Source organism: Pseudorca crassidens, chromosome 2 (assembly GCF_039906515.1).
Source record: "Pseudorca crassidens isolate mPseCra1 chromosome 2, mPseCra1.hap1, whole genome shotgun sequence".
NCBI lineage: Eukaryota > Metazoa > Chordata > Mammalia > Artiodactyla > Delphinidae > Pseudorca > Pseudorca crassidens.
In genome coordinates this window covers 29003183-29025126 of record NC_090297.1, presented here as the reverse complement: position 1 = coordinate 29025126, position 21944 = coordinate 29003183, and the positions used below count along the sequence as shown (strand labels likewise).

Here is a 21944-nt window from a genome sequence, read left to right as displayed (position 1 = left end):
TGCTGGTAAGAGAAACCAGAGGGCAGGCACAGAAAGGGCTTCCTCACTGTGGAAACGTCCATGTTCTCAAAGCCAGTGGGGAGAGAGCCACCCCTTCCGGTAAATGATGAACCGGAGGGAAGTCCGCACACAGCCTCCCTTGCAGACATTTCCCACGTGTCTGCAGATGCCCCCAAACTTGAAGAGGTCTCATGCTGGGAGTTTGGCCTAAGGATGGAGGAGAGGTCTAGGTCTGAGGCTTTCACATCGGGAGCAGAGCAAGGAAGAGCCCCCAGGCCAGAGAGCCAAGTGGTAGGGCTAGCACGGGTTGCTGGGAAGAGGGGCTCTGGACATGTTCCATAAGCGTTGTGTACAGATGCCAGTGGGTCTGTATGGTTCTGAGGCAAGGCACTGGGAGGACAGGTGGGAGGGAGGGAACCAGGGTCCACTGAGACATACTCATGACGAGTCCCTGGGGTAGAGCACAGCTAAGTGTTCAAGCCCCAAGGTTATGGGTCTTGGCATCTGGTCCTGGATTGCTGGGAAAGGCTGGCAGGAGCCCAGGTGTAGGGGTGGAGGGAGCTCGGTGCCCGCCAAGCTATGGCAAGCCACGGGTCATTCATTCCACAAGTAATTTGAGTCACAGTGCTAGCTACTGAGGGAACATCAAGACAGAGGTCCTGCTCTCAGGGAGCTGATGTTCTGGAGGGGGAGACTAACAAAAGTAAACATATAGGCATCATGAAGGAAATAAACAGGGCCCTTTGAGAGAAAACAGGCGGTTTTATTTCAGAAAGTATGGACTGAAGAAGTTAAACTGAGAAGGGGGGTGGGATGAATTGGGAGATTGGGATTGACATATATACACTACTATGTATAAAATAGATAACTAATGAGAACCTACTGTATAGCACAGGGAACTCTACTCAGTGCTCTGTGGTGACCTAAATAGGAAGGAAATCCAAAAAAGAGGGGATATATGTATACATATAGCTGATTGACTTTGGTATACAGCAGAAACTAACATAACATTGTAAAGCAACTATACTCTAATAAAAATTAATAGAGAAAGAAAGAAAGAAAAAAAAAACTGAGACGGAGCGTACCATTTAAACAGCCAAGGGAAGGCAGAGGAAATCGCCTGTGCAAAGGTCCTGAGGTGAGAAAGCTTGGGGGTTGGGGGCAATAACAGAATACCCTTGTGACTGTTGACAGAGGGGAGGGAGGCAGGAGAAATGGGAAGGGGGTGAGGCAAATGATACAGGGCCTTGTGGTTAAGGAGTATAGCTGGTTCCAATTTCAGGTGTGTAAGAAATATAAATTGAATTTTCTCTAACTCAACTGAATTCATATTTGGCTTCACTCAGCCAGAGTGGCAGAAACTTAATTGCAGTCAATTCAGAGTTCCCCATCACTTTCCTCAGAATTGGTTGAATTCTAGGGCACTTCCTTTGAAGATGCCAAAGCTTGGGCAGGGTAGTCTGATCTGATGGTGTCCGGTCCAGTCACACTAGCGTCCCCTGAGATGTCCTAGTTTTGTACTGGTTTTCTGTCTTCAGCCTGCTCGGGATGCTGCTGAGTTGCTCCTTCCTGACCCATCCCCCTCTCAGTATTCAGATTCTTACTCTACTTTTTCCAGGCCACTCAGGCCCAGGAAATTCCTAGGGTCTTGGGTTAGTTAGGCCCCGCCGTTTGCCCCAGTGCAGCGCACAGCTGTTTCTTCAGAGGGTTTTATTACTTCTTGGTGCTCCACCAGGAAAAGGAGCACAACTCTTCCTGCTTCCCGGGCCCTGATGCCCTCTAGCTCAGAGGCTGAGGAGAAGCTTCTCTATTCTCAGGGACCACCCCCTAAAGTCTCAGTCTCCCAGATCCCCCTTGTTACAGTTTTCTAAATTTGGATCTGCACAGATAATTCTTTCCGTTCCTCCCTGAAGGCAAGCCTCTTGGAATTCAGAAGCAAAAAATGAACTCTGCATTCTGTCGTATCATTTGTTTCCTGGCGTAATGTATGCAGAGTGTCCTAACTACCTGTGCAAGGGAAGGGTGGAGGGACACCAAGGAAAAGATGAAAAACATATTTCAAAATGTCATCGTCCCATCGGAGTTTGGGTTTTGTGCTCATTGCTGCAGCCTTTGTGCAAGCCCGCACATACACCGATGTGGGGATCCCAGTTGCTGACTGAGCCCCCCGGAATTCTGAGTGCTCAGGTGGGATGGCATGCCCCCTCCTCTCCCTCCCCTCCAGGCCTTGGAGAAAAGAGTACAGGATGCTCTCTCATTTGGGAGGAGACTCCTGGGAGGAGACTCCCAGGGCTCTGAAGAGAGCTGGGTGGCCTATGGCTTGAAGTTCAGATCTCCTCGGGGGCCACACGAGTGATGTGACATCTCCAGCTCTCAGCTGGATGGGACTTGCAGGAGAGCATCCAGTTCAGTGAGTTCCAGTCTGGCATCCCCAACTGAAGGGTCCCTGAGGGCAGCAGGAGTCCCTTGAGTTCTTATCAGTGTTCCAGAGGGACCCAGAGAAACAGCACATAGTACGTGAAGGTTACCCAAGCTAGCTTGGTCTCCGCTTCGGGCTGGAGTTATACCAACTGCGTGGTGGTCACACTGGCTTGCTCCTTCTGACCACAAGCTCTTATGGCAGTAATGCGAGGCTGTAATGAATAAAAAGGAAGAAATGACGATGCAGGTTGTACGGGAGACAAAATCTTATCGGATACAAGGCTCATGTGGATGGAAAATACTAAAAGAAGCTTTCAAGGTGAGAAGGTTGGGAATCACTGATCCAATCCAACTCTGTCATTTTACAGTTGAGGAAACTGAGGTCCACTTTCCTCAGGGGGAAGGTGGAGGCATCTGCCAGGTCCTGTGATTAAGGTAATGGCAGAATGCCAAGATGGTCATCACAGATAGCGACTGCTTGTTGAATCTCACTGTGTGCCAGGCCCTGTGCCAGGGGCTCTACGTGCTCCAGGAGGGCAGAACTGTGGTCTGTTTGGTCCCACTGGATCTCTAGCATCCAGCTCAGTGCTCTGCACATAGCAGGCACTCCATAAATCTTTGTGGAATGAATGAATCATCTCATTTCATCATTACAACAACCCTGGAGGTTTATATTAGTAGCCCCATTTTACAGATGAACAAACAGGCCCAGAGAGGTGAGGTGACTTGCTCAAGGTCGAAGAGCCAGTGAAGAGGAGGGTGGGGATTTGAACTCAGGTCTGTATGCCTGAAACTCCATGATCTTTACTACTGCACTACACTATTCTGCCTCCCAGCCCTCCCGATGCTGGCAACCGGGTAAGATAAGCGGTGCCTCTGCTCACAGTGGTGGTGCCCAGCCTCCAGGTGTGGGCCTGGCACTCGGAACTTGCCATACCTTGGGTCTAGGGGCTTGGCCACAAAGAGAAGTCAGAAGTCAGCCAGTAGGAAGGGTTCGCTGGGTTCCAGGAGCCTGAGGAAGCTCCCCAGGGTTGAAGGTCTCCTCCTCTCCTTCTGTAATAGGCAGATCTGCTGGTACATCCTCAAGCAACCATCTCATGCTGTTGTGACAGGCGTCACTTTGTTATGGCAGCACCGTCTGCCAGCATGCCCAGAGTTGGAGAGCTAGCAGGAGAGTATGTCACCGTGTGTGTGTGTGTGTGTGCGCGCACATGTGCACACACACGTGTGTGATGCAGCGGTCTCCTCCTGTTGGTGTCCTGGTGACAGTTTTTCATTTCCTCTGGCTGGCACCTTTCCTTTCTATTCATTACCTCTCCTGCTCCTCTCTTTCTCTTCCTCCTCCTCCTCTTTGTTAAAATTCTGTATTTTGAATTGGCTGAGAGCCTCCTGAGGGTGGGGATGGTGGTGTCAGCTCTAAGTGATTCATCTAGCTGATAATTAGAGCTCTGGAAAACCCAACACTCATTCCTGTCAGTCAGGGCTTCCGGAATCCCTAGGCTTTTCACTTTGTCAGAGAGAGGAGCTTGGGGGGCTGGGGCCCGCTTCTTTGTGCCTGACTTTCTGTCCCCCACTGCACTGAAGCTCGATAACGGAGAGAAGTATGAGCACTCTTATTCGCCAGGTCCCGTGAAAAGCCCTTTCCACACTCACTGGATCCTCACAGTGATCCCACAAAGTGTTATCCCTATGTTGACAGATGGGGATAACTTGCACATAGTCACTCAGCTTGTAAGGGACACAGCAAGTACTCAAATCCAGCCTTTTTGGAATCTGCCAGACTTGGTTCAAATCACAGCCCTGCCATTATTAGCTGTATGTGTCTTTGGACGGTTTACTTCCCCTCTCAGAGCTCTAGCTGCTTCATCTGTGAACAGACTCCTTAACGTTGATGTCTCTAAAGTGCTTAACACAGTGTGTGACATAATACTGGAGCTGTTTCGATTACTACTGTTATTCAGTCCCATCAGCTCAGTGTGCACTAGACATTCAGAGACAAAGAGATGGACACAGGAGGAAGCAGCAAGACTCACACCAACTCTCACGTCCTGGCACTGCCTGTGTGGAGATGACAAATGCGTGCATACACGTAAGTGCCTGGCCACACACCCTAGGAAATCCAGCAGTGTGCACACAGGCTTGGACACATGTGCCCACATGGATACAGAATGACACAGCTGGAAAGACACCCGGGGGTTAGACAGTCATATGCAGCAAGCACCCTGGCTCACACCTGGGAGACAAAGGAGTGGGTCCATGGTGGCTGTGCTGCCACCACGGAGCCCTTCTAGCTGCTCCTGCATGCCAGCGGAGGGAAGCCAGGCTCTCAGAGGGCCCCAGTGAGTCACCAGCCTGATGCAATCCCTTTAAAGGGCTCATCTGCTGGTGCAAGAAGCTGATTCATGGAGGGCGTGGTTGCTGGAGGAGGAGGAGAAAGGGACCGAAACTGCAGCAGGAGGGGCTGAGGTTAGGTGGCTGGAATCGCTAACAGGAACTCTTCACTGTTAACCTCCCTGGTCGAGACTCTAGGGATCTTCAGACTGAAGCGTGGTTTCTACAAAAGCGAGGGCCCCAGAGGGAAATGAATTGTGAGGGCTATGACAGGAATTCCTATCATTGATTGAGCCTCACGGCAGCGCTCGCCGCACAAAGCTCCAGAAAGAGAGAAATGGGGGTCAAGGAAGAGCCACTTTTCTGAGAAATATACTACAACTGGCCGACCTTTCAACTGCTGCAGACATCTCCAGACCCGGGAGGGCGAGGGTAGGGCACGCGAGGCTCAGTGGAGTAGGGGCGGGGGCGGTGCCTCCGGCCCCACCTCACCGCAGACATAGCTAAGCAGTAAGTACCGCCCCTTAAATTCTCTTTGTCCAATAGTTTCCCAGATATCGGCTCGGACCCTACCCTGAACCAATCCTCAATCGGATTCTGGCCTCTTGCCTGAAGGCTTCCGCCCATTGTCAAGATGGCTCCCAATCCCTGCGCCGTGGGCTGTAGATACGAGCAAGGGGCGGGGATGCAGCTCGTCCGGGAGGAGGGGGCGGTGCGTCACTTCCGTTGTCAGGTGGCGGCGCCGCAGCCATGGAGGGAGGCGGCGGCAGCGGCGGCGGAGGCTCGGGCGGCTGCACCGGGAGGCGACGGTGAGCGGCTCCCACGCCCCTGGACCGGCCCCGGCCCCCCGGGACGGAGCGCTGAGCAGCCCCGGCTCCGGGCTACGGACTATGGGCGAGCAGCGCTGAGCACCGGGGGAAGGTGAGGGCAGGGGTCCGGGAGCGGGGAGCCGGGCCGGGGGTGCGGGTTGGTGGGGTGGGCCTCAGCGGCTGTAGCGCGGGGACCGGGGTGACAGCCTGAGGCCGTCCGGCTGCGACAGAAATGGCAACAGCGACTGTGCCGTCCTCCGCTGTGGTCTGCCCTTCTCGGGCGGCGGGGGCGGGGGCTCCTGCGCGCCGGGTACCCGGTGGCTGCGGGGAGTCTCGGTCCCGCCGCAGCCCTGGGAGGTGGCACTGCCAGCCTTGCCAGGAGTCACTCGGCCAGTCAGTGAAGGCGCCGGATTTGAACCAGCCAGGTTTTTCCCAAGAGACACCCTCTGCCTCTCCACGCTGCCCTCCTGATCCCGAGAGTGACATGAAAGTTGAAACGAGTCTCCAGATAGGACCAGCCCGGGCTTCCTCCAGGAGCCCTCACCCGTTGGCACGGGCACCATCGCTGCTGGGGAATTTTCGAATCCCGGGAGGTGTTCAGGTGCGGGTCAGAGCTCTCTGCTTGCCGGTGCTACGTTTGGCCGGCCTTTTCCAAGGAGAGAGCCTGCTGCTATGGTCACTGTTTCACCTGCTGTGCCCTCTCAGGCCCTCCCATTCCCACGCCGCTTGGCACCACCTTCCAGCCAGTAGATGGGGGCATCGGGATTCCCGACGCCGAGTACTCAGCCACCCCCGCTTCCTAGGTTTGATCCCCGTTTGTTGGCGGAAGGAAGAGATGACAGCCGCCTTCGCTGTCAAGATAGACTTTGCTCTGTATTAAGTCACTGGAGGAAACCGGTTGGCTTTGCTTGGTTTTGAGAGCAGTGAAGAAGAGGGTAGTCACTCTGGGCTGGGCGCCTTCCCTCTTGACTTAGCTTTGCATGAGATAAGGAAGAGCAGGATATGTAGTTGTCAGGCCCAAAGAACCCCTGTTTGTAAACAGTGCTTGTGAGCTGGGCCAGTGCTTGGTGGCCCTGCTGTGCCAGTTGTTTGTCCCTTAGATCTAGACAGAGTGGAGATAGCCCTCGTTCGTTCATTCATTCATTCCCCACGTGACAGCAGCAATGTCCTTGCCTGGAGAGGCAAGTACCCTATATTATAGAGGTTAAGAGTGGGCTTTGGAGCCAGAATTCCTGAGTTCAAATTCTAGCTCTGCAGCTTTGTAGCTGTGTGACCTTGGGCACATTGTTTAACCTCTCTGTGCCTCAGTGTTCTCAGCTATAAAACAGGGGTGATAACATAGAGTTGTTGTGAAGATTTAAAAAGTTAACACATGTAAAACACATAGAACCACGTCTGCCACGTAATAAGAGTTCAGTAAATGTTAGCTATTCTTATTCTTATTTCAAGGAGCTCACAGTCTGGTTAAGGGAGACTGACCTGTGAATGAATAGTTGAAACGTAGTCTTGAAAAACTAGTAACAGCAAGAACAGAGGGCTGTGGGAGCCCAGGGAAGGAAGCTTCTAGCTCAGCCTGAGTTGGGCGGGGTGGGGGGAGGTTTTGGGGAGGCTTGGAAGCAGTGATGATGCTGGAGCTGTGTCTAGAAGGATGGGAAGGCTCAGCCAGGTGAGAACAAAGGGGCAAGGTACTCCACTTAGACATGTCAACTCAGAGTTTTTCCAGAAACCTCACATTGTTCAGTATGGTGGTATGAAAGGCAACCTGGTGCCAGGTAAAGCAGCACAGGTTGACAGGGGAATGCCACATTAACAATTTGGGGCTTTGTACCAAGGGCAGTGGGGAGCAAGTGAAGAGGTTTTAAGCAGAGGAGTGTCGTGATTAGACTTGTGTTTTAGAATGCTCTCTCTGGAGCCTCAGCAGGAGGGAAGGGAGAAGAGAGGAGAGATTAAAGCACTGGAGACCTCTTCAGAGGCTACTGCAGGCCTCTGAGAGAAGAGAGATGGCGTGGGGTGGGGGATCTTTGCCGAGACAGCACTGCATGCAACTGGTGGCAGGTGACAAGCTCCCTGCATTGCCCTGGGCAGCTCTGCTTGCCCCAGAAGTGCCTGGCACATGTGCCCCTCTCTTCCTGAGATTGCAGGTCACTTGAGCAGCTGGGCTGGTGAGGCTGTCCTCTCAGGTCAGTTGTAAGGTCAGTTGCTCCCTGGGGCTTTTAATTTGGCCTTTTGGGAAAAGGCAGCAGATTGTAGTGGCTAAGAGCCTATTTGGTTCTGCTGTCAGACAGAATCTCAGTTCAGATCCCAGCCCTGCCAGTCAGTAGAGGTTACTTATTCTTCGGTTCCCAGCTTTCTCGTCTGAGGGCAGTTGTGAGGATTCAGTAGGATGTTGCAGGTTGGGCGTTTAGCACACACTGAGTAAGAAATGCTTGGTAAATGTTAGCTGCTGCTGCAGGCTGCAGGAAAGCACTTCTAAGAATTAGTTGAAGCAGTTAATGGCAACTAAAACTGTGTCCCATTGAGCTGTCAGAAATGTCCTGAGGGATCACAAGACCACAGAATTTTATTGTATTCTCTCCAAAAAAGAAATCTGTGGGGAATTTACCGAGTCTGTATGGGAGCCATGCAGATGATTCAGCTCAGCTCTTTAAAAGAACAATTTTTTAAAATAGAAGTAGGACTGCTGAGGAAAAAAAAAAAATCATGTTTTAAAGTATACTAGGAGAAAAAGTATTTCGAGTTTGTTCCATGTGTGTCCCTGTTAGTGACCCTAGTCTGTTATTTGAATTAGTACCATCAGGAAGCACACATTGATGTGTGTGGTGACTTAAAATCCGGAACCCCTGTTCCACACACATGAGCTCCCAAGCGTGGCTGAGGATGTGCTGGGTGCCAGGTGCAGAATGAGAATGGCGAGGCACGCCCTGCCCTGGCGGAGCTTGTGGTCTAACAGGGACCAGGCAGGCTTCTAACCAACTGACATTTGCATAGAGTTTGGTGAGTGTCTCATAGGAGTCTGTGCAGCATGTAATGGAGTGAGATGAAGGAGTGATTCTCCTGGGGGATGGGGAGGTGACTGGGGAGAACTTTGGAGAGCCCTTAGAACCTGAGCTGGATCTTGATGAAAATTGAATCTTGAAGCATGAATAGAGCTTTCTGAGGGTTCATGAAGCACTCCAGGCAGGGGAGCAGCAAGGCACAGGCATGGACGCAGGCTGGTGTGTGTGCACACTGTAGGAACCACAAGAGGTTCTGGCGCAGGGCGTGAAGGGACCTGGCTTTAGGACGTGCTGGAGAGGCAAGCATCAGTGCTAAGATGCTTGAACTTCCTATTCTGTTGGTGATGGGATGCTTTGGTTTAAGGGAGGAAACACCGTTAGACCTGCATCTTGCCAGGAGCCCTCTGGCTGGCGGTGGGGGATGGACTGGGGATGGAACAAGTCTGGAGTCTCTGTAGGAGGCTTTTGCAGTAATCAAAGTAAGGGCTGGTGGGGGCCTGGATCAGGGTAGAGGCAGTTGGGATGCGGAGGAAGGGCATAGATCAGAGCTGTTTGGGGGGAAATCAACTGGACTCCGGGAGTGTTTGGCAGTGATGATTGAGGGAGGAACAATGATGGCAGGTGACCTCGAGCTTCCCGATTTGGCTGACAGAGTGAACGATAGTGCAGATATAGAGACGGCAGAAGATAATGGCCAGTGAAATCCGCCACCTCCATTCAGTAAGCCCTCTCATGGGAGAGGGTCAGTTGCAAAGTCTGTGACACTCTGTCCAGCTTCGGGCCAGGCTTCTCTCTGGTTTTGCCTGCGTCAGCGCCTGGGAAAAGGGCAGCTTCCCTTCCTTCATCTTCCCCCTGCCCAGATTTGCCCAGGAAGGTGAACTTATTCAGTATTTCAGAAACTCAAGTGGCTGAGTCTGCAAAACTTCTGTGACTTCCGCAGCCCTCAGATGGCCCTAAAGGGCAGCCCGTCAGTCAGGTGCCGTCCACACTGAATCAGCAAGTGATGGGCCCTGGACAGCAGCATGCCCTCAGGGGAGAGATGGCCGTTCCCAGTGCTCCTGGGGAGATCTTATCTAGAAAGAGACCTTGAGGTTGGATTTACTCCAGAGGCTGGGTCAGCCAACTCAGTCCCTCTTCTCCGGAAGGAGAGATGTCTGCCCCAGGCCACCTGGGACTCACTCAGAACCATCAGGGAAGTGAGAGGGAGCTGCCTGTGTGCCCTTATCCCCGTGAGCTCTACGGGAGTGCAGAGCTAGGCCTGAAGCAGACTGGGCTGCAGAGAGGGCTGTGCTGGTAGATGGGGCTTCAAACAGGCCCTTTGGAATTGGGGAGATTTTTGCAGGATTTGTCCCTGCATGTGTGGTGTAAAGAAGGTAGAAGAGAAAGTGGCCTGAGACAAGGGCATTTCTTCCTCCTCCACCTGCTCAGGTGAGACCGTGGCCTTGAAGGTGGCCCCGGGCCCATGGCAGCCCTGCATCTCCTCTCGGGATCTGTAATCAAGATCCGAGAAGGGAAAGGGTGGTGTTGCTTGCTTTGATCTACTTACCGTCTTAGAGATGTTTCCACTTTGTCTCATGCACGTCTGGGTCATTTTTGGCAATGTTGTGTCATTGTTTGTGTAATTTATTCAACAGACTCTCTGCTGATGAACTTAGGTTATTTTCGGCCTTTTGCTCTCCAAACAAAGCTGAAGTGACTATCTGCGTATGTGTGGTTTTTCCCACCTTAGGTATCTGCAGGATAAATTCCAAGAGGAGTTGCTGCTTCAAAGAGTATCCTTCATGTTCATTATTTTTAAAGTAATTTCTTGGCCCCCTTTTAATGAACTGGAGAAGCCTGATTTTCCCTCAGCAAGCAAAGATACACTTTTGGGTTGACATCCCTCTTCCCAAGGGACACTGAGAACCCCAGTGGCGGTCACCCTTTTCTGGCTCTTGGCAGTCTGTCTTGGTGTGAGTTGGGGTTCCCTAGAGCTTACGCAGTCCAGCAGTCTACAGGTCTGATGGTTTCAAAGAAACTCTAGTTGTTGGAAAGCACCAGAGAAACTGAGAAGGGCCCTTGTCATTTAGGATGAAGCTGCCCCCTCTACATCTGTTTACAGACCATCACCTCCTTGGCAAAAGAGACCAAGGATCTTGTGGCTTTAGGGAGTCCGTGACCCAAGGGTCCAGACGGAAGAGAAAGTAGCCTGGACATGGCAGAGGGAACCGGCAAGAGCAGGACTGGTGTGCCTGGCGCCTGTCTTTGGGTTTAGGGCAGAGCTGGTTTGGGGTGTGATCAGGGGATAGCAGGTGCCTCTGGGGAGAGGCTTGGTTAAGCCTCTTGGGAGACCTTGGGACTGGCATAGCCCAAAATCCTGTGGGACTTTTGGAGCCCCACTGCTGGCATTGTCACCTTTGGAAGAGCAGGAATCCTGCCCCTTTTTGTAGTAGACATAGAGCCCCTGGCATTACCACGTTTGTGTGACTTCCATGGCTGTGTTCTCCTCCAACTCTGCTCCCAAGGTGGTCCCTCCTGAAGGAACAGGAAGGAAACCAGCCACAAAAGAAGGATCCCCACCACCTTCCAGGTCCTTTGCTAAGTACTCTGCTATATGTATTGAGGCCTTCTCACAATCTAAGGAAGGAGGGCTTGACTCTGTTTTACAGAGAACCATCGGACACTGAGGGGTTAAGGAACCCTCAGCCAGCAAGGGCAGAGCCGGATTTCCAGCCCACACTCGCGTGACCCTAGAGCCCATGCCATCCCATTCCCCCATCCTGGCCAGGCTCTGGCCCCAGGAAGCCCAGGCCACATGGAATAAAGCCGTAGAGCTGGAAGGGACCTTGACAAAGCTGAAGCAGTCCCTTCTTTTTTCCTAGAAGAATGGAAACTGCCACTGCCTGGAGACAAGTCCTTCCCCTCCTGCCCCGTGAGTAGTAGGTAAGGAGACCTTCAGCCATGTCGCCCAGCACTTAAGGCTCAGATCGGACCTGGCTTCAGAAGCCAGTTCTGCCACTTGCTAGCTGAGTGACCTTGAAGAAATCACTTCCTATCTCCAAACCCAGTTTCCTCCAAAGTAGTAATGAGGATTAAACACAAGGTGTTATTGTCTGTGGCAGGTTCGGCCTGGTGCCTGGCCCGCAGTCAGGACCCAGGGGCTGGCTCCGGTGAGGCCTAGGTGAGCTCTTTGCTGGTGGGCCTGAGTGTCCCGGAAGAGGTGTTATGAACCAGCTTCCAGGTCTCCAGTTTGAACAGTTTGATGGTCTTCCCAGCCTTTATAGAAACCGGGTGGTGAACAGGAAGTTCCTTACAGGCAAGTTTACAAGTTACCTGAGAGAGTTTCAGTGTACCTGGAGTGGCGGTTTGTCCCTTCTGTCCCCCACTCTCCTGATGCAGCCTTGCATCAACATGCAGGCCCACACGTTCGGGGCATTCGCATGCCATACTCCCTCAAGTGTGCCTTCCCTAAGACCAGCCTCCCCTGATTCCATTACCACTCTTAATAATTCTAATGGGCTCAGAAACTTTTTTAGATTTTTCAAAATTATTATAGTAGCCTACAATGAAACAGGTAAACAATATAGAAGAATATAAAATAAAACTCTCCATCTCCTTTGGGCCCCTAGTTCTATTACCTGGAGGTATCCACTGTTAAGTTTCTTCTAGAAATTTCCTATGCATATTCAAGGGTGTGTATAATCATCTTTTTTTTTTTTACCCAAATGGGATCATCTTATACAAATAGTACTGCAGTTTGCTTTTGCTTTTTCATAAATTTATTTATTTATTTATGGCTGCGTTGGGTCTTCATTGCTGCGCGCAGGCTTTCTCTAGTTGTAGCGAGCGGGGGCTACTCTTCATTGCAGTGCATGGGCTTCTCATTGTGGTGGCTTCTCTTGTGGAGCACGGGCTCTAGGAGCGCGGGCTTTAGTAGTTGTAGCATGTGGGCTCAGTGGTGGTTTTGGCTTGTGGGCCCTAGAGCACAGGCTCAGTAGTTGTGGTGCACAGGCTCAGTTGCTCTGCGGCTTGTGGGATCTTCCCAGACCAGGGCTCGAACCCGTGTCCCCTGCATTGGCAGCCGGTTTCTTAACTACTGCGCCACCAGGGAAGTCCCCTGCAGTTTGCTTTTTTTAATGTAACGTATCCTAGACATCTTCATCTACCAGCAGGTGTGGGCCTAGTCTTCAAGGCTGCGTAGTAGTCCCCCGTCTGGACGTACCATGATGGAGTGAACCAGTCCTCTCTTGGCGGACATTTAGATTGTTTCCTGTCGGGGGGAGATGTGTGTGCGTTTTGATATTTGTGGTCTTGTCTTTGTGTTTTTTCCTGCTACCCAGGGCTCTCCAGGGACCCTTGTTGAGCACATTCATCTTGGTGAACTTGTGTGAGTGAACCTGGAGGATAAATCCCCAGAACTGGATGTGCTGGGCCCGGGGCAAAGGCATTTTCTTCTGCTTTGCTGGCTGTGGTTTCCCCTTGTCTTCTGCACACCTGTGGGGCCTGGGCAGGGGATTCTGAAGCGGTCAAGGCCCCAGGCCCTGCCCCCAGGAGCTCACCCTCTGGAGAGACACAGGCAAGCATGCTCTCACCCACCCAGGGGTGGCTCGTGGCTGGCCTCAGCACCTCGGAGCAGGTGAGGCCCTCGTGTGGGTCCACTTGTCTGAACGGCCCACTGAGGGCCACTCAGGGGCAAAGCCTGCTGTCTGCCTCTGTAATCTTGCCCACCAAGCAGCCACAGCCCGCAGCATTCAGTAAAAGTGCAGAAAGTGAACTGTATTGTTCACTCGCAAGGCTGTGAAATTTGATTGAATTTCATTTTTGATAGAGGCAGTTAAAGAAGGGTAGTTTGCTGGCCCCAATCCAAATTACCTTTCTCACGGGATGATTGTAGTGACTTTGGCTGTTAAAAACCATATAAAGAAGGAGAATCACATGAACCTGGCCCTGGCCCAGGCTTTCCCCTCTGTCGCTCTGGAAATCTGAGGCGGAAGGAAGGAAACGTAACATTTACCTAGTGCCTCCCACACGCTGGCTCCCCGCAGTCCTCAGGGAACCCTGGGCAGGTACAACACTGTCCCTCTCCTCTGGGTGAGGACCCCGTGGAGCAGAGAGACACATGTGTAGGACACGAAGGTGCTCTCAGGCTCAGCCAGCCCTTCTTTAGTCACTTGCTGCTTTCTCCTTGCCTGACTTGGGCCATCTTGGGTGTCAAGAACCTGAATTCGGGACTTCCCTGGTGGTCCAGTGGCTAACGCTCCATGCTCCCAGTGCAGGGGGCCCAGCTTCGATCCCTGATCAGGGAACTAGATCCCACAAGCCGCAACTAAAGTTCTCGCATACCACAACTTAAAAAAAAAAAAAAAGATCCCGAGTGCCGCAACTAAGACCCGGTGCAGCCAAATAAATAAGGAAATGTTAAAAACAAAAAGAACCTGAATTCCACGAGGGACCTGTGGCGGGCCTTGTTCCCACTGAGCAAAGCAATAACAGAGCAATAACTGATGGTTTGAGCTGAGGAGGGGTCCCCTTTGTTGCAGGGCAGGCTGGCACGACAGGGGAGGGCTGTCAGTGACTCAGTCTCCCATCATTGCACATGGCAGGAGGCCCCCCCCACAGAGCTGAGGGACCACCGGGAAGGTCTCCCAGCCAGGGTATTGGCCGCTTCCCCTGGCTACTTCTCTAAATAGGAGATACCAGGGCAGCACAGCCTGAGAAAGAGCTATTAAGTCTGTCCCTTCCTCTTCCAACACCCACACACAGTGACGGATTATGTGTTGTCACATCAGCTGCTTCCGGAGGCCCTTGGGAGGGGTGAGCTAGTGGCAGGGCTGGCGATGCTGCCCTGGATTCTCTCTGCGGGCTCTCAGAAAAGCTGCTGCTGAAGCCCTTTACCCCGTCCCAGGGACTGGTTTCTTACTCTGTTTATCTTTTCCCCAGAGGGGCCTCCAGGTCCACCTCTGTGTGCATAGCCCTGGAGCCTCTTCTCCCAGGACCACTCCGGGATACATCCTCCCAGCCCGGGGTCTTCAGGCCCACTCCCCTCCCCGTCTCTCCCCTCAGCCTTCATGGAGGCCACGGAGGAGCCCAGTGGGGCTTGCTCAGGGCAGGGGGTGAAGAGGGACACCACTGATTATGTAATCTCCTTGTGTGTGAATCTTGCCTTCTGAAGGAGACTAGAGTTGGACCTCCGAGCTCTAGATGGGTCTGGTGCAGATGTGCTGAGGGGGAGCAGGCTGGCCACTGGGCCCTCAGTCTGGCCGCCCCTCCCACTTCCCACTGGGCTGAGTCACTTCCTCTCTGGCGCTGCAGGTACTCTCCCACACACCCAGCACAGCAGCCTTCCGGGGGTGAGGTTCATCCCGGGCAAGAGAGGAGCTCCGGTTAGTAGCAGCCAGTTCACCTGTCACCCCCAAGGCAAGCGTTTAGAGAAGGATGTGATGGTATGTATTCCTGACAGATTGGAGCTATACATATCCTGCATTTTAAAATGAACAAAATCATCACTCTGTTTTGGAACAGTGGAGATGACAGCACATGCATGAATCTTTGTCATCAGGGAGTCCTGGCTAAAGCTGAGGGTTTACGAATCCACCTCCCCATCCCCCCAGCATCCATCCTGAGCACGGAAGCACATGGCTTCCAGTGGGTTCCTAGGGAGATTGCTTGCGGCCTTCAGGCTCCCAGGGAGAGGGTCCATGCCTGCTTCAGGGATGGCTGTCATTCAAACTCAAAGGAAAAGCCCTTAAACAGAGCCGCCTTCTAGCCAGCCAGCAGGAGTAGAAGAGAACAGGCCACAGGCAGCCTCCTCTGGCCCAGTCAGCTGGGCCAGGGCCTCTAGGCTTTGGCTTGTCAGCAGACCAAAAAAAGGGGGAAATCTTTACTTTATAAAGTTGTGAGAATTAAAGAAAATCTAGGAAACACTAAGAATGAACGGTTCCTGGCAAGCAGTAGGTGTCCATCAAATGCTAGTTTAAAAGGTATACACCTGGAGAGACTTGTCACCAGGGAGGTTACCTCAGCAAGGAGTGGGGAACGCTCGCCTTTCATCCAGCAGAGACCTCGAGACACCCCTCTTTTACAGATGATGAAACTGAGGCCCACGGAGAGTAAACGACTCTCACAGAGGGTAGGTGACCAGTTCTGGGTCGTAAAGCTAGTGAGTGATGGAAGCTGAAGTTTGAACCCAGGCCTACCTGACCCCAGAATCCATCTTGCGCTCCCAACTGGCATTTGGGTAGCTGGTCCATGGTTTGAAACGCCTGGTTCCATGGGCTGCGAATTTCTCTTGGTTCCCTGGGTTGACTTTGTGGATGAAGAGCAAGCCTGTAGGGAAGCTGAGCCACTAGTAGCAGCACATACATGTGAGTATTGAGGTGCAGTGAGGGTGGCTCCCCAAGTGCTTGGGTCAGGGAGGGGTGGGGTACACTGCCTTGTGGTCTGGTGGGAGGGGTCTCAGTAACCCAGCCTCTGCGGCACCACAGATCGTCTTGGCTGCATCGTGTGTTGAGATTTCACACCCCCAGTCCCGTTGTCTCTTTCCAGGTGTAGTCAGCTAGATGCATAGCTGGGCCAGAAGGTCTGAGGGAAACGAGTGGCAGGAATTTTTCTGACCGGCAGAAGGACCTTCACACTACAAACCTAGAGTGGCCCAGAGGACCTGTCCCTGGTGTGAGGGGCAGGCCAGGCTGTCACTCCCACACTCCCACACTTTGCTGCAGGAAAGCAGATTTTTTTGCTGGACTCAGCAGAAAGGGGGCTGGTCTGTCCCCTCGCCAGTGAGTGAGGGGTTGGTCCGAGGCTGCAGGCATGCTGCGAATGGGTTTCATTCCTCGGGGAGGTTGCCCTCCCGCAGCCAACACTGTCTAAGCACAACCCCTGGCTATCAGCCCAGAACCGCCCCGCCCCGGGCATCCAGGCATTTCTGACCTGGGACTTTTCCTGGACAGACTATTCCCAGCACCACTGCAGCCCAGTTACCTACAGCTGTGACCCCCTGTCTCTCTGGTCTTGGAGTCTGGCTCCTGTCACAGGCTGGTGGACCATCCGTACTTTCTTCTAGGTCCCGATCCAGCGCCTGGCTTCTCGTTGGGTCCTCTGTGTCCCCTGCCCCATTGTGGGCTTTAGTGCCTTCTGGGTGCAGAACAGACAGTTCTACACTCTCTGTTTTCTCATTCAGCAGTTTGCCAGGCACTGGGTGGGTGCAGGGAAGCAGAGATGAACTGGGGTTGCTCAGCCTGGAGAGTGGTGGGGACAGGGGAGTCAGACAATGGCTATGGCACGGTAGGAGTGGACAGAATGTGCTCTGGGAGCCGGAGGAGAAAAGGACCTGCTGCAGAAGGTGACACCAGTGAGGACTGAGGGAGAAGGACCAGCCAACCAGGGAGAGGAGGTCAGGGCAAGCGTGTTTATGGCGCACTCAGGGAACTGTGAGTCGTTTGGTGTGGCTGGATTTATGGGGCATATAAGGGCAGTGAAGCTGGATAGGTAGCCTGGGTCTGGCCAGGCTCACTGAGGAGTTTGGGTTTCTTCTTAAAGACCACAGGAAGCAGTGGAGGACCCCCACAGCAGAGACAGATGGAGGTACTGCAGGCCCAGGTCCCCGAGCAGAGGAGAAAGAGTAGCCTGCTGGCATGTTTGTCCAGCCCCAGTTCCACAGGCAGCTGAGGTGGGGGTCTTCTGATGGAGTTGCTCCTGCATCCTTCCTGACCAGCCTAGTGAAGAGCAGTGCCCCACCATCTTGCAGCGCGTGCAGAGAGAAACCCTGTGAAGAAGATGCGCTATAGAAAGACGCCACCAGGTGGCAGACCTGGAGATTGCACAAAGACCTCATTTCTTTTTCCCCCCATTCCTTTAGCGCAGTGTTCGGCCTGGAGAAAGGGGGGCGTTCAAAACTGAACTCCTGTTCGCGCCAGGCTGGCTCCGCCCAACAAGTATGAGATTCCAAATTTTGCCACTGTGAGCTGTGTACCCACAAGAAATCCCTATGAACCTGTAAATCCGGACAACAGATTCCTCCAGGGTCTTGGGAGTGGTTCCAGCAGGTTGCACTTTCTCTTCTGTCTCCAGGCACCTGAGAGTAAATTGCAAACATCATGACCCTTCACCTTCTAAGCACTTTAGCATCTGTCACCTAAGAACAAGGACATTCTTCTGTATAACCACAATGCAGTTTTCAAATTCAGGAAATTTAAGATCGTATTATCTAATATACAGTCCATATTCAGATTCTGCCAATTGTCCAGGCATGTTCTGTATAACTTCTTCCTCCCAGGATCACCCATTTCATTTACTCGTCCCGTCTTCAATCTCCGTTAAGTGAGACTAGTTTTTCAGCCTTTCTTTAACTATCTGACATTGATGTTTTTGAAGCATACAGGCCTGTTCTGTTGAATGTCCCTCAATTTTAGTTTGTCTCATGATCAGATTGAGGTTATGCATTTTTGGCAAAAAACAAATAAATAACTTAACTCAGGTTGCATCATATCAGGAGTGACATGATGTCAGTTTGTTCTGTTATTAGTGATATAACTTTGATCATTTGGTTAAGGTTGCAGCTTGTTTTTTTTTTTTAATTGAGGTATATTTACACATGGTGAATTTCACAGGTCCTTTAACAGTTCAGTCATTTTGACAAATGCACATACCCAGAGTTGTATCCTTTGATAGTAGAAGTTTTACAGCCCGGTATGTGTGCTCTGTCCCCCTCCCACAATCCTCTGCAAGAGATCCTGGACTAGAGGCACTAGGTCTTAGTTGCAGACTCCTCGCTGCCCCCCAACTTGATCATGATGAAGGACCCTTTTGGTCTGGCCCCATCATCCTGGACCGTCCCTTACTGCGCCTTGAGTTGATAGTTGCCAGCTGGTGCTCCAGCCTCTGCTCCCCCATAAACCAGTGAACAGAACAAGAGGATGAGATGCTGCGTGCCTCTGCCTGAAAGAACAGGCCCTCCCCTTGACCCGCAAAACAACTGTACTCTGCCCTCCACTACAGAATTATACCTGGTACTGCCCAGCACCCCTCTTCCTCCTCAGCAGCTCAGCCAACCCCCAGGCCTCCTGTCCTCCCCACACCCAGTTGAACATGTTACTCAGGCTGGCCATCAGGCCACCCACCCCCACCCCCACCCCGCCTGTAGTCTCAGGCCAGCAGACAGATGGCAGGTTCAAGGTCTCTTAAGCCTTTAGTCTGGTTACCGTCCTCCTTCTGCCCCCCACCCCGAGTCAGTGCCTAACTATCCCTTTCTCCTTGGGCAGGAAGAAAAATTCAGAGCTACTGTGTTTAGGCTAATAAAAGCACAATTTATCAAATTGTGGCCTATGATATGCCAGTAGGTACTCTTGCTAGCTCTTTCGCATGGGTTATCTCACTTATCCTTAGACCAGCCTTGTAAGGTGGATGCTGTACTCTGGGTTGTGTAGGTACAGAATAAGTATCTCATCTGAGATCTCATCATTGTTAAGTGATGGCATGGTGCTGGGCTTGCAACCAGGTTTGGCTTACTCCAGAGCCCTTGCTCTGACTCCGAGCTTCCCAGCCAGTATGGGTTATGCAGGTCAAGATGGTGATCCCTTTAGCCCAAGAGTGACTGGGCTAAGCAGAGGACAGCTGGTGTCCCCAGGCCTTTCACCCCCAAGTGCTGTACAGATGTTTCTGTCTGTACTGTGGCATGGGAAAGACCGAGACGCATTGTTCTGACCACATCGTTCTGCTGCCTGAGTGTCCTATGGACAGAGACCCCTTTCTACCTCCCTCCTGGGGCCTGGTGCGGGTCTGGCCACACAGACCCTTAACTCCTGTGTGGCAGATAGGACTGAGGCCAGGGATGGGTGGGAGCATCTGTGCTCATTTCCGCGTGCCGGGTGGGCTGGACAGAGGGGCGAGGTCCCTGCCTTCGGTAGACACTACCAGAGATAAAGTCCAGAAGACAGAGGCCTACACAGCTCAGGACCTTTTTACTTGTTTTGTTTTCACAGAGCCAGGAAACATGGGGGTGGGGATAGGGACTGCTGACAGGGACAGCTTGAATCCTGACACCATCAGCTCAGCCTGACCCTGCAGTGTGGACAAGTCCTTAGGCTCCTAGCAGGCATTGGAAGCTGCTGACAAATCGTGGCTACCAGCTGTGGTGTCATCACACACATACACAGACGTAGCGCACCGGGCCAGGGTCTGCTGCTTGCTCCTTGCGGGGACCGCCCTTGCACTCTGCCTGCACTTGTTCGGTTTGCAAGGTCACCCATCTCTCTAGGAACCCCGAGGTTGCAGCAAGAAGCCTACAGCAAGAATGAGTGCAGAACTCTGCGCGTGTGTGCAGGCCCCATGCTGCCCCTCGTGTTTGGGGGCTGGGGGCTCACGCTGGCTCTGCGCTTGTGAGTGTCTGCCGCCTGGGCCCGCGCGTCTCCTCCTGTGTGGAGGCCTGTGGGCATGCTTCTGGGTGCGAGTAGTGGGCCCCTCCTTGCCTTGACCAGGCTTCAGACTGAGCCTTCAGTCAGGCTACAGCCAGGCTTTCAGACTAAGCCGGGAATGCCTCAGTACCCTCTCTCTTTGCAGCCCACCTCCTTTGGGGATTGGTGATATGTCTACCGTGTTGAACCATACCCTGCTATAGGGTGCCCTGCCTAGCTCTGCCCTGCCCAACTGTCCTGTACCCTGTCACACTACAGCACCGGACTGGGCACGATGGGCCTTAGAACCTTATGTGGTGCTGATGGCCCCGCCTTCGTTTCCTTCTGGGAGAGCTGGGCTCACATCGCCCAGCCGCTTTGGGGCAGGATGACCTTAACAGCAAACTGACAGGGTAGGGCCGGCATCCTCTCCTCTGGGCATGCTGTGATGGCGGACACAGAGCAGAGGCCCACGACTTGCTCCCCAGGTTGGGCCAAGCAAAGGGAATCTCCTGCTTGCAGGGTGGAGGAGCGCAGCCTGCGGGCGGGGATGCCTCCCTCCTGGCCTCACCCCTCACACCCACTGTTGCCTCACTGAGCCTCCTGTTGAATCCAGGTTCTAAAGAAACTGGCGTTGACTTGGGAGGACAGCACGTGGAATAGTAGCCAGATTTAAAGTTCCAGAGACTTCTAAACCAGGCTTGCTGAGTTCCTGGCAAGCTGAGCTGTGGGCCCAGGAGACACCAGGCAGATGGCTTCCCCTTAGCCAGGCTGGGCCAGTGCCCTTCACCCCAGCCTGAGGACCAGCATCTCTGGAGGAGCCTGGCCCCAAGCCCTTCTGAAACCAGGGTAGCCAGAGCTTCCGCATCACAGATCTCACTGGGAAGCCAGGATGCCTCAGAGCAGCCTCCCCGTGGGAGCATCTATGGGCCATTTGAAGGTGTGTCTCTGGAGGGGGACACATCAGGATGATTTGGGGGGACGGGAGGGGCTGGTCTTTGCTCATCCCACCCGCGAGCCCGCAGCAGCTTCCAGTTGCCCGGAGCTGCCTCCTCGCACTGCTTGCATCGCCTTCACCAGCTCTGGCGGCGTGAAGGGATGTTCAGGAAGGGAAGCAGCCTTGCTGCCACTTCGCCTGCCAGCATCTTTTCCCTCTCCCTGCCCATCTGCTCTCATCCTTCTGTCTGCCTACATTTTAGAGCAACTCCCATGCCATTTGCTTGAGTTGAATCCTCAGTGGGGTGGGTGGGGTCAGGCTGAGCCCCCTCACTGTCTGTGCTGCAGCTGCTCCCGGCAAACTGCTGTCTAGACCATGCCTGTGCGTGGGCACCTAGGCAGCGTCTACACAGGTACGGTGACACCACGTGGTGCTCTCCTAGGAACTGGGAAGAGAGAGGAGTCTTAGCGCTCCAGGGAAGGCAGAGAACACCACCAGAATGGTAATGAAATCAACCCATCTACCAGGGCAGGGCAGCTGCAGCACAGGGCTGCTGACCCAATAGGAACCATCAGCAACTGGAGGGAAGGCGTCCAGCCATTCATAGAGTATCTGCTGGGCCAGGCACTGGGGGTAATGGTTTTATGTAATTTTTTTTCTTTTTTTCTAGTTCTGAGGGATTTTTAGTCTACTAGTGGGGAAAGGACATTAAGCATATAAGCACACAAATAAATACATAATCACAAAATATGGAAAGTGCTATGAATGAAAATTACAGGATACCGAGTGAGACTATGACCCATTGGTGTTGGGAATGTCAAGAAGGCTTCTCTGAGGAAGTGACGTTCACATTGAGAAGGATGCGTAGAAGTTAGCCAGGCAAAGAGTGGAAACACTGTTCTAGACACATTACTGCTGAGCTTTTTAGGATTTTTCTAGAAACAGTTGTTTTTAGGATTTTTCTAGAAACAGATTTTTCTAGAATCAGCAGCTTTTAAAAATACTCATTCCTGGTGCAGGTTCTGGGACTTACTCTCTCACACTGCTGATGGTATCAATATATAAATTGGCACAGCCTTCC

The 21944-nt window shown here is 52.7% G+C and overlaps 1 protein-coding gene across 11 annotated transcripts in view; it reads left to right on the top strand.

The window, feature by feature from the left end:
* Positions 1–4854: 4854 nt before the first annotated feature.
* The window catches only part of STK40 (serine/threonine kinase 40), a 38057-nt gene continuing 20967 nt past the window's right edge, over positions 4855–21944 (top strand). For 2 of the 11 annotated variants that reach the window (XM_067725518.1, XM_067725510.1), the window contains exon 1: positions 5478–5673. The gene's annotated coding sequence lies outside the window, so the exon portion shown is untranslated. Of the gene's footprint in view, positions 5263–5476; positions 5674–11418; positions 11480–14848; positions 14980–21390; positions 21497–21944 lie in introns of those variants that run through there. The other 9 variants (XR_010940724.1, XM_067725509.1, XM_067725513.1 and 6 more) reach the window with 8 other exon arrangements.